This window comes from Schistocerca piceifrons, chromosome 2 (genome assembly GCF_021461385.2).
Source record: "Schistocerca piceifrons isolate TAMUIC-IGC-003096 chromosome 2, iqSchPice1.1, whole genome shotgun sequence".
Classification (NCBI taxonomy): domain Eukaryota; kingdom Metazoa; phylum Arthropoda; class Insecta; order Orthoptera; family Acrididae; genus Schistocerca; species Schistocerca piceifrons.
In genome coordinates, this window is record NC_060139.1 from 332,194,155 (window position 1) to 332,207,080 (window position 12,926).

A 12,926-nucleotide genomic window follows, 5' to 3' on the forward strand; every position below is an offset into this window, starting at 1 on the left:
GGGAGGGCTTACATGAGTTAACTATATACATTACAATTATTACAGAACCACATACCTGAAACGTGGATTAACATTTATAAAACCGTATGGACATCATGGTACATGACGCAGACCATCTGATAAAAATCATTGTCACAACCAATAAAAAATATTAAAAAACTGCTCTCATGGTCGTTCTTTCCATAAAATATAAAACTGGGGTCACCAGATGAAACTACCACTGCTCGCCTAACACCGGTCGGCATCATCACTGCCCTATTCCGGGCAGACTTACCTGCTGTGATTCTAGCGGTTCACAACCGGCCACCAGATAGCGCTGTCCAAGCAGAGCACACACAGTCCCACGGTATAACCACTCATTACTACTAAAACGCAACTTTACTATAACTGCTTGTAACATATCCACGCAAAGCCTACATTTGCGCATACATTTCCTGTACATACTATAATCACTATAAAGTACGTCAATTACAAAGTAAAAGCATCTGAGGCACAGAGATTATCCATTAGCGCCTTACAAAACTACATATTATAAATTACCTTACGTACGTAGAGTCACTGTGCATCTTGGTCCGCATGTCATTTGCCCCCCCTGTTCCTGTACCCTTCGGTTTGCTTCTAACTGGCATTCCTTAATTCCATGTGCCTATGCAGGTTTTCGTAGTTGATTCGTACCTTGCTCATAACGAATGTATAGATGGTGAGAGACTTTATAGCAAGTTAATACGCTCTTTTTTAACCCTTACAATACCTAAGACCATAGTGCCTAGACAGGTAAAGCCCAGCATACCGGTTTTAATCGCTCGTCACATTGTATCTATGTCGTGTTATGAACAGCTTTCTGTGTGCATGTTCCTGACGTCCTTATATGAATAAAGGTAAATTATAATATGTAGTTTTGTAAGGCGCTAATGGATAATGTCTGTGCCTCAGATGCTTTTACTTTGTAATTGACGTGCTTTATAGTGATTATAGTATGTACAGGAAATGTATGCGCAAATGTAGGCTTTGCGTGGGTATGTTACAAGCAGTTATAGTAAAGTTGTGTTTTAGTAGTAATGAGTGGTTATACCGTGGGACTGTGTGTGCTCTGCTTGGACAGCGCTATCTGGTGGCCGGTTGTGAACCGCTAGAATCACAGCAGGTAAGCCTGCCCGGGATAGGGCAGTGATGATGCCGACCGGTGTTAGGCGAGCAGTGGTAGTTTCATCTGGTAACTTCAGTTTTATATTTTATGGAAAGAACGACCATGAGAACAGTTTTTTAATATTTTTTATTGGTTGTGACAATGATTTTTATCAGATGGTCTGCGTCATGTGCCATGATGTCCATACGGTTTTATAAATGTTAATCCACGTTTCAGGTATGTGGTTCTGTAATAATTGTAATGTATATAGTTAACTCATGCAAGCCCTCCCTCAAACCTGTTATGTTATACCTTCACAGATCGGATGATGGCACCTTCAGAGTGCTGAAACCGTTCATCTAGTAAACGATATTGTAGCTTAGTGGCTTTTCAATTATTTTGAAAACAGAGTGATCATCCTACGACACACCACGTGTTCACTGCAGAAATGGAATTTGTGTCCTCGGAGTCTTTCGCGACGGCATACATGAATAAAACGTTCTCGGTTTTCCAGCCACGTGAATTCAAATAAAATGCTCGAGCTTTCGATGGCCATTGGGGGGGGGGGGGGGGGGGGGGAGTGTGAGCCACACGATCCCGTCTACTCACTCTGATTCTGTGCCTGGCGCGGTTTTGCTACATCCTACAGAACTCTAGATACCGCTTGTATTGTATGAGACAGGCCGCCTGCAGAGCGGTGGGTGGACCGCTGTGCAGCGCAGGCCACGCCCCCTAGGCCCCTGTTGCTGGCTGCTGCGTCGCGTTGCCAGGCAGCCAGTGGCCCGCGGCCGTCACGGCTCTCCTATCTGCCGCTCTGAAATTTGATCGCCATTTAACCTGCGGCCTCCAGATAACAGTGTGACCTTCTCGCTCCCCAGAAGCACCGAGGCTGACAACTGGCACAGCCGCGTACGTCTGCAGGTTCCTGAGACTACAACGAGAAACACAGAAAGCAGGCAGCTGGAATATCTCTGAGGCTCAAATCACTCTGAAGTCTGCAACGCTTATCCTTCTCACAGTTAGAACAAAAGTAGTTATTACTCCCCGAGACTGCCTATTAGCACAGCCATTCCACAGAACAAATGGCAAGCTTTGCAACGAACTTTACACAGGATTTCAAATCCTTACAGAACTTTCACTCACTAACGACACTCAAAAAACGACAAAAGGAAAGAAGTTTATAACTTACTATGTCTTCGCCGTTCACGCAGTAAAACTACCGCATGAAAATGACGTTTTTAATTCTTCACTGCTAACTATATTTGTGACTCATTTTGCAGACTGTCTTTACATACACCACAGAATGTACCAGCAAAATTATATCAAAGTACAACACATAGCTAAGGAGTTATGACGTCATAAACACTGACAAGGAGACGGTACGACCGTGGGGTCGGGGATTTCTCCGAAATTCTGCGTGGTGAAAGAGGTCCCCTAACACCTCACGTGGTTAAAATATTAGGACGCACTACTCGGAAAATCCCGAGAAAAATCGATCCAAAGTTTCTTAGATGCCGTATGAATATAAAATGTTAGTCCATTCCCGGGCCGCCGTTTGGCCTACATGGTACGTCGGCACGGCAGCTCAGCGTGTTCGGTCAGAGGGTTACGTGCCCTCTGTAATAAAAAAAAAAACTGAGTTAATCGATCAACAACAAACTTCAATGAATGTCTTACGACGTCCGCCCCGAGCAGATCCAACGAACAAAAGCGAACAAAATGAGATTAAAAAAAAATATTTTTTTAAAAAACATGGTTAGTGCTCGGATCGTGACGCCAGAGGTCTCGGGTTCGATTCCTCCTCCGGTACTTCTTTTTTCTTCTGTTGCTTGCGAAATTGCAGCGCATTGTTACAGGGGAATCGTGAAATTAATTCCCAGGAAGATTGTATAAAAATTCATTCTATAATTCACCATCAATCATCGTCACCAATATTCCGAGACATGATTCAATATTCCTGGTTTGCCTCAAAAGTATCAGAAACTCAAAAAATTTTCGTAAATATTAATGGGGCATGTTTTTGTACAGATTTATTGCAAACGCCCTGTGATTGTAAAAAATCCGTTTTTATATGTTGCGCAAGATGTCGCAAAAATTATTGCTTTGTTTGTTTTTACGATAAATACCACTGCAGTTCTTGTTTATATTTATTATATGTATAAAAATTGAATGAATCCCAATCGACTTTGTTATTCTGATTAAAAACCTAATGTTTTTTCCTCATATACTTTACAATGAAAAATGGAAAACCCACCGCCATGAATTGTGTAGTTGGACAAAAAGAAAATAATTTTTATTCAATAATGTAACTAATTTGTTAAAGATAATGTAGGTTTGGGAAACTTTCAGAATAATTGGTGGAATAACAAAAGAAAATGAAACAGAAGGAAAAAAAGTGGCGGAGGAGGAATCGAACCCGAGACCTCTGGCGTAAGAGTACGAGCCGTAAACATCTAGGACAGACGGCGACTCAGCAATGCACTAACATTTTGTACTCATATGGCACCTAAGAAACTTTGGGTAGATTTTTCCCGGGATTTTCGGGGTAGTGCGTCCTAATATTTTAACCACGTGAAGTGTTAGGGGTCCTCTTTCACCACACAAAATTTCGGACAAATCCCCGACCCCACGGTCGTGCCGTCTCCTTGTGAGATACGCGAGAAACTGCTGCACGTTGCATGACGTTTAAATTGATTACTTATTCGCTGCTAAATGTGTTCGCAACACTTTTCACAGTCAGCATCCAAAAATGCCGCCGAATGTAGCCCCAAAAATGTATCATTGCACGATACGTAGTTCAGGAGATGTGACGTCATAAACATTGAACTGCGTAAAAATAAAACTGCAGGGCAAAATTCGTTAAAGATACAGATGAAATATCTGTACAAAAATGCGTGAAATAGTTTAAAAACATGTGAGATATATTTAACATGTGCATACACAGGAACGCCATGGGTAAAAAACTCATTCTCAACCCCTGAAAGGATTTAAATCAAATTTGGTTCAAATGGCTCTAAGCACTATGGGACTTAACGTCTGAGGTCATCAGTCCCCTAGATTTAGAACTACTTCAACCTAACTAACCTAAGGACAGCACATCCATGCCCAAGGCACGATACGAACCTGCGACCGTAGCAGCTGAGTGGTTCCAGACTGAAGCGCCTAGAACCGCTCACCCACAGCGGTCAGCCCATAAAATATGGTTCACATATTAGTTACAGTCTGGAAAGAAATTCTGTGGGGCTAAGAACAACCAGGCTTCTACCGCAGTGCGGAGAGAGAAGGGGGAGCAGGAGAAGGGCAGACAGAAAGGGAGAAGTAGGAGATGGACAGAGAGAGGGAGGGGGGAATGCAACAAAGAGAGGGGGGGGGGAGGAGATGGATTTTGTCGGAGTGAGGAGAAGATAGTTAAAGGCAGATGGACAGAGGGAAGGGAGAGGAGGAGATGGACAGAGAGAGGGGGAGGAGCAGATAGGTGGAGTGAGGCGTAGGAGGAGCTGGACAGAGAGGAAACAGGAGGGGATGGGCAGAGAGTAGGGGTTGTGGGAGGTGAACAGAGAGAGGGGTAGAAGTGATGAGCTGAGAAGGGGATGGAGGAGATGAACAGACAGAGGGGAAAGGTAGAGATGGACTAGATTGGAATAAATACAGACACAGACAATGCTGTGTACTCAGTTAATAATTTACAAAAGAAAACGTGGTCTGTCGCAGGCTGTAATGTTAACGATCTATGTATAACATATTGTAATTACTATCAGATTGTTTTACTGTGCACATACAAAACCAGACGTCATATTCCGTAATTACGTTAGGAATTAATCCACATCAAGAACGTTACAACCTCACATGTCACACATTGGTAACTATCTACAGTTTACTGCCTACTGTTTACAATAAGCTAACTTTGGTTTTAGAGTGTATGAGGTAAGCATCTAACGTGCTATCACATCCTTGCTTTTCGTTTGTTGTCCATACTTGCAATTTATCTCACATTTTCTGATTCGACCTACATGGTATCTTGTTGCAGTAGATGATAGTATCAAACGAGACCGAGCAGTTGTCTAACTCATAGTAAAGTAATATTGTTCCAGTTCTTGGTGACCATACTGCTCTAAACGCCACTGACCAATTACACTGTTGTCGAAAACTTCAGGACGAAGGTAACTTCCAAATGACGTGCCACTGCCAAGAAACATAGTTCGATGAAACTTACTCCGTACACAGAAAAACTGTTATAGTATAGTGCAGGAGGTAGCTGAGAGAAGCATGCAATGAGGCGAATAGAAAGGACTCTTTTATGAACGACAATAAATACACTAAAATCACCGCGATTCATCACCGTCCCCTGGACTTTACAAAACGAAGGACATGGTTCTTAATAGGGTGTGTGATCGAAAGGGACGACAATGCATGATCTGCAAAGTGCTTCCATGTTGGCCACAAGATTGGTAAGGAGTTTTTGTGGAAAGGCATTCCACTCCTCCAACTGCCGGATGGTTGTTGATGCATTTGGATGTGCTGCAATACGTGTTCCCAACGCTTTCCACACGTGCTCGATGAGATTTACGGCGACGAAACGTGCAGGTCAGTCCATTCGCCGAATATCCTCTCGTTCCAAGAGCTCCTCCAACTGCATATTCGATGACGTCACACATTGCCATTGGTAAAAATAAAGTCATGGTCGAATGCACCACTGAAAAGACGCACATTGGAAAGGAGCAGAGTGTCACAACAATTTTGACCAGTGAAGGTACCGTGTTCAAAGAGTAAGAGGGTAGTACGCCCAAGCAACTTCACGCTTGTCCACCTGGATCACCAAAATGACAGAACTGTTATATAAACAGAACAGCCCTATAACAAAATTATGTAACAGCGGAACAAATCCAGTAAACATAAGAGTGGCAAATTATACAGCCATAGAGCAAAATTATTTCCAATTTCAACGGGGACAGTCAGTCAGATGGGTTAGGAATGGGGTCCCCTCTGACCCCGTTATTAGCTGAAATGTTTATGGATAATTTTGAACAAATATTTTTGTACAAAGTGCTCCTAAGTTCTGAAATACTGTACTGGACTAGGTACGTAGACGACGTACTATGCTTGTGGGGTGATACCATCAGAATATTAAATAAATTTTTCTACATTTAAATTCGCATAACAGTAAAATTAAATTTACAGTGAAATTGGAAGGAGACTCTATCAGCTCTTTAGATTTTACCATTGACATTAGCACGCAATAACATTTATTTAAGATGTACAGGAAAGTAACTTCCACAGATACAGTAAACCTGTCAGTTCCCATGCATCCCATAACGCACAACCATGCAGCCTTTAATTCCATGGTACACCGCCTACCATTAAAGGGGGCGTGCTAAAAAGTTAACCCTCGGATTTTTTTGTTGTGAAACTCTTAAAGCTTCTGTCTTTATTCTTCATGTCTACGTAGTTATTTCCCAACATTCTCATCCTGGCAATGGAACACTGCTCCATACGAGAGACCAGTCCTTCATACCGTCACTGTAGAATGTTTGACTTTTTTGGCGGATCCACAACCTCACCTCTGTTTGTACCGCTCCACCACTATGAAAGTGCAGTCGTTGAAGGTGTTTTGAAAACAAATGAAAATCGAATAGGGCCAAGTCGGGACTGGACGGATGCTGATCGATGACAATGAACCCAGGGCGATCGTGTGTAGTCTGGCATTGTCATACTGAAGACGACGGTGCTCCACGTGTGGGCGAATTCTTCTAATTCGAAATTCGATTACAGCATGCTGTTTGCCACGCACCAACATAGTTACGTCACACACCTCCGTATTACACGCTACATTTCGGAGTCTTCTAGCGACAGAGGGCCGCAAATATGAGATAGTGAATGTTAATAAAGTTTGTTTTATTTTAAAAACTTAAAGAGTTCTCACGTAAAAAATTCCAAGGCATTATTTTTCAGCAGCCCACGTATAGTAAAATCCAAATCACATTTTGAAAATGAATTAAAGAAGTGGCGTAGTCCACTTTTGCTGAACATGCTCTGAATGAATGTCACTCTTATGGCATTAAGTGTGTTGCTCTCCACAGAGGAACTAAAGGCAGAAAACAAACATTACTCGAAATTTTGACTATTAATGAACATCAATCAAAGAATCCTGACATGGTCCTTAATGACCAAACACAGTTTCATTAATCGCCTGTACTAAAGTAGCAGTGGCCTGATAATATTTTCTCGCTATTAGATAATGTTATTGTTATAACCTCAAGCCCACATTCCATAGACTCTTTCTCTACTCTGACCACCCCCTCCCCCCACCGTCCCTTTATCGGCTTGTTCACAGCATTCACCAGTTTGTTCACGTAACATACGAGGGCTATTCGGAAAGAAAAGACCGATCAATCGGGAAATGGAGACCACTGGGAAAACCAAAAATGTTTTATTTGCAACAATTACCTACACCTTCCAGCTACCTCTGTATATAGTCGCCACTCCGACGTAGAGATGTGTCGTAGATGCGTGTGCTTTCCACCAATTCTGTACGCTGTTCTACAGCTCGTTGTCTGTCCCAGAATGTTGTCTTCACAGTCGGCGGTTCATGTGAGCAGAAATAAAACTCAGAGAGAGCCCAATACTAGCTGTATTGTGGGTGATCAAACGCTTCCCATCGAAATCGCTGTGGGAGTATCTTCATTGCCCCTACAGAGTGAGGCCAAGAATTATCATAGACAAGGACACGCATGACACTTATGTTATGTGGGCTGCACGGTATCAGGCGAAATTTCTCACGAAGCCTTTATACTTGGAGGAAGACACTATTGTTCTAGGCATCTTTACGCACGCATTGTGCGCTCAGGACAGAAAAAAGCAACCTGACCCAATCGACAGGCATACTAGAGGCATTGTCCAACACGTTTCTGCAAAGCTTCATCGATTTTCACTGTGGTTTGCATTTCGTGGCCAATCGGACCTTACTTTCGGAATAGCCCTCGTAACAGTATGTGTCATTACTCTCTTTTACAACATTTTCTTGCTTATACGCACCGTTACTTGTAATTTTTGAGTATAAAGCAATATAAAACGTATTTGTTCAGAACTTATTTGTGAATTTAATTACGATTATGTCTTTGAATCGATATTTAGTCGTCAAAGTAACATGTGTTTCAAAAACAATTTCTCTAAGCTATGAACACCCTGTGGTGTTGTGTAGGCTACCAGTTTGATAATAAGTTACACGAGCCCTTTTTTTATTTTTTATTTTTTTAGTCATGCGGGCCGCCACGAACTCCTATTCTGTGCCAACCTTTTCATCTTAGAGTAGCACTTGCAACTTACGTCCTCAATTATTTGCTGGATGTATTCCAATCTGTCTTTCTCTGCAGTTTTTGCCCTCTACAGCGCCCTCTGGTACCATGGAAGGCATTTCCTGACGCCTTAACAGATGTCCTATCATCTTGTCCCTTCTCCTTGTCAGTTTTTTTCACGTCGGGGCGTCAGAGGACAGCGCAACATCAATAGCAGGGTCGTCATCCTGTTCAGACATCCAATGGAGGCAGTCATCAGGAGTACGGCCTTGCCTCTTCCGCTTCTTTGGCGACCGTTGCTTCCTAAGACGCTGTTCCGTGTCAGATGGCGGGCTGCTATCGTCCGACATGTGGCCAGATGGCAGAAAAGGGATGGTAGGTACAGCTCCGTGATCAACAACCATGGGGTCGGAACAGACAGCTTGTGCCTGCTGACGGTTATCATTCACTGGTATTGCCTCCGGCAGGAGTGGAGGAGAGACAGGCGAAACGTCCATCGCGTCGTCGAGAGGAGTCGACGGCGGTACCGACTGATTCAGAGTGGGCGCAGCACGCAGCACCGCCGCAGACGCGTAAGACGGAGGTAACACAGTGGGCGTCGCAGCAAGAGCAGCGTCTCCGATCGGCATCTGAAGCAGTCTACGTCGGAGACATTCAGAACAGACATAGCCTTTCCGGCCGCAACCTGAACAGGTGCGCGACTGACCATCGTACATGATGGCAGCTCTGCAGCCGGCAATAACCAAGTAGGAAGGCACGTGTTTCCGTAGTTCAATTTTTATCTGATGGACACCATTGAGGACGTGGTGTGTCTCGAACGTCTTCTACGTTTCAGCCACGTGACTGAGGACGTTGCCGTAAGGTTTAAAGGCCACCACCACAACGTCCGATGGTACTTCAAACGGTAGTTGGAAAATCCGCAACGTTAGAAGAGCAAACCCAGCGTGATCAACCACGACTGAGCCGCGTGTGGCTCGTGTTCGTGCCATTTCTTATTTTACATCTTGTTTTTACCGTACTGCCACCTCGTTATGTCAGTTTTCAATTACTGGTGTCACTGAGTTGCTGCCTTGACCGCCCGTGAGCGGCAGCAGCAGCGCTTATCGATATAGTCCCAGCCGTATTATCTTTTCTGAACTGCTACTACTTCCCGGTCGTCGTGTGTTGTGAGTTAGTTCGGACCTGGCAGTGTGTGAGTTGGCACGCGGCACAATTTCAGTCGGGGCGCGGCAGCAGTGAGGTCCGGACAGCCATGACTAACCCGACTGTTGCCGGCACACATGATTGGAGTGGCGACACTTTGGTTGGTCGTCGGTCGGTCGTCTTACCGGACGACGTGTGTATAGCCGGCGATCGCTTATTGGTTGACTGTGTGTGCCGACTCATGATTCGTACCTGTTATTGCACAGTCACTGCCGTTAGCATTGTCTAGTTCTTCGTGCAAGTGTTCGTGAAACTGTGTGTAGTTTGTGTGATTTTGATTGACAAGTTATTTTAAATGTTGTCGGCGTACTGGCTCTGAGCAGTCGGTCGGTTGGCGTGGAACAGCGAGGAATTCTCGGCGGGGCGTAATTTGGTCGGGGCCCGCTGGCGGCCTCTACGCAGTGTCGGAGTGTGTGACGCTGTTCACATTGCTACGAGGTCCGTGGCCCATCCACCCTGGACACGAAAGTTGAGTTTTGATTTAACCTACCAGCAAGTCAAGACTGTTCACATTGTGTCGTTTGGAGCTCTTTGTCGACTGTTGGAATTTTCCCGCGAGCAACAAAGTGGTTTTCAAGTTGGAAAATTCTAGCCACCCTCCGGTGGAGTATCACTTTATTTGGTTATTTGAATTGAAGTGCATCAGTGGAATCTTCTGGTTATCTGCCCTGGGCGTTGACGTAAATTTCAGGCAGTGTAGTTTCCTCATCGTGTTGTTGCTGTAGTTTGTCAGCTCCGTGTATGATTGGCCGTGGGCGCCATTATCTTCTACGTGGTTCCGTCCCTGTTGTGCCCTGGTCGGGTGAAGTGGGAGTTATCTTGTCGGTGGGTCCGCTGACTGTCGGTGGGTTGGGTTGTCGTCGTATCGTGAATGGTTGGGCCGACTGCCTGTCTCACCTAAGCGAGCGTTGGTGTTTGAATTACAGGCCGACCCTTGAACATCTGGGCGCCCTTGTGTGTACTGCATTACTTTTTTAAAAATTTGTTCTTGTTGTTGGTACTTGTATGGCTTCTAGCCGGTTTTGAGTTTTAAATTAGAGTTGTTTTACTCTTAAGGCCTTCATCCTAGTTTAAAGTACTGTTTCACGTAAGCCCTTTGGCATTTTAAATTTTTTTTTAATTTAACTTCTTTACTTCAGCCTAACTAATGAACTGTTTTAAGATAAGGCTTGCCTTTTAAATTTCTGATTATGCGTGCGTTTTGAGTTATTGGCCTTCAGCCGTTTCTTAATTAAAGTGGCTTTCAGCCGGTAATTAAGTCCCAAAGATTAAAGCTGTGTGTTTGAAAAAAATTTTTTGGGGGCTCTTGTAATGTTTGATCAAATAATAAAGTTGTATGTTCGAGTGTAACTGACAGCCCCTTATCTTGGCCCCTTTCCATAATTTAGTCTATCTGTCATGTCCTACGGGTTAAGCAGGGCGTTTCGGCGACAGTCCCTATATGTCCGTCAGAGTATCGGAATTTCGAAAAATGCATTCCCAGAACATCTTGTGGCGGGAGACGCATTTCATCCTGTATAAAACGTCCTACTTCGTACGCCTTCGGTCGTTCGTGATCCAAAGGAAAAGTTAATTTAATTGTGGCTTGGCGATAAAAAAACGCCATGACAGTCGATGAAGTCGGACTGATACAAGCTGCTAAGCGGAAGTAAACAAATGCGCGCTCGCTCGCAAGCAGCACAACAGGAGAGACTCAAACAAGGCTTGCGCGCCTCACCACAGCCAAAGGCCGACAGAATGTAGAGATCACCATGCCACTGTTTCGTTTACAGTCCACATGTCCTGTGGATATATGTTATGTGTCTTTAATGCAGTGGTTTCCGTTGCCTTCTGCATCCTCATATCGTTGATCATTACTGATTCCTTCGCCTTTAGGGGCTGTTTGCCACCCTAAGGACAAGAGAGTGCCCTGAACCTCTGTCCGCTCCTCCGCCCTCTTTGACAATGTCATTGGCGGAATTAGGATGACTTCTCATGCGGAAGTCTTCGACCGCCAATCAATCAAAATTTGAGTAGTGGCGGGTTCCGAACCCAGTACCGACGACGATTTGATTACTGCTCAGAGACGCTACAGCTAGACCACGGCTATGCTCCCAGTCAGTTCATAACGAAATATTAAATAAATATTGTGAAACGTCAATACTGTGTATTTAACTTTTCAGCATGATTCACTTACATAATCGCTGAAAAAACAATATATACCCTCTGATCCCATGGAGTTTAATTTCGTTTTCTCCTCCCTTCTATGTGCTTTGTTTCTTTTTTCATGCAATGTATACGTATATTGGGTGGTGAAGTCTGGACTTGACGCTTAGACAGCAGTTGTGAGCGTATGAGGTTTTCCAGATGTTTTGTAGCCAAAGTTTTTGGAAATAAATCATTTCGTTGGTTTAGGATGATATTTCTCACTAATTTTGAATATAAATGAAGAAGCGTTACCAGCAGAAAACTGTTCGTTTGTTTATCCAGAAAAATCGTCCAGAACCTAAAAGTTTAATTATTATGTAAGAGAATTAATTAAGGAGCAAGTATTGTTTCGTATGTTCTGTTATTTGTGTGAGGCATTCCCCATGGGCTCCGAACAGTCCCAAGAGCGTTAAAGCTGTATTTGGCATCGTGTGTGCAAAATAATCGGAAACGGCAAAGAATTTTCTGCGTGAATCATGGGGTCAAAGAATACCAACGGCTAGCAGATTATAACAATAGTATACATACCGATGACTTTTTTTTAAAGTATGAAGCTTATTCAAAACGATTTGTACCTTGATGATTAACCCCTGATCACGTTTTGTAATTAAAGGCACAATAAAAGCCTTCCTATAAATCAGAGTTAGCGAGTCCTGATTTTGGTAGAAATTGAGCTCTTCTGCAGACATAAGAAGAATCATCAACGAGTCTGTGGTTCGCTGAAGACCAGCAGCGAGCTAATTTATAAATTAACTGAACCCTCGCACAAAGTATGTCAAATGAATGATGATGATGGAAATAAGTTTCTTGCCGCAGTTCGCTTCACGTTCTATGGGGAATCAAAACTTTGTGGTTGATCAGTACTGTGTAGTTGGACCTTGCCTTCCTCTCTGACCGACTGAATCATCTAGGCAAGACACACAGTCCTCCCTTACAGACTCATTTCTCCCAGTACCTCCCTCCCTCTTTCCAAACTTCATAAAACTTTCATGTATATCTACCGGGACTAGGAAGCTTGGAAGAAAGGGTATTGCGGAGAAGTGGCTTAGCCATAGCCTAGAGGATTGCTTGCGGAATGATTCTTTCTCTCTGCCGCGGAGTGGGCGCTATTTTAAAAC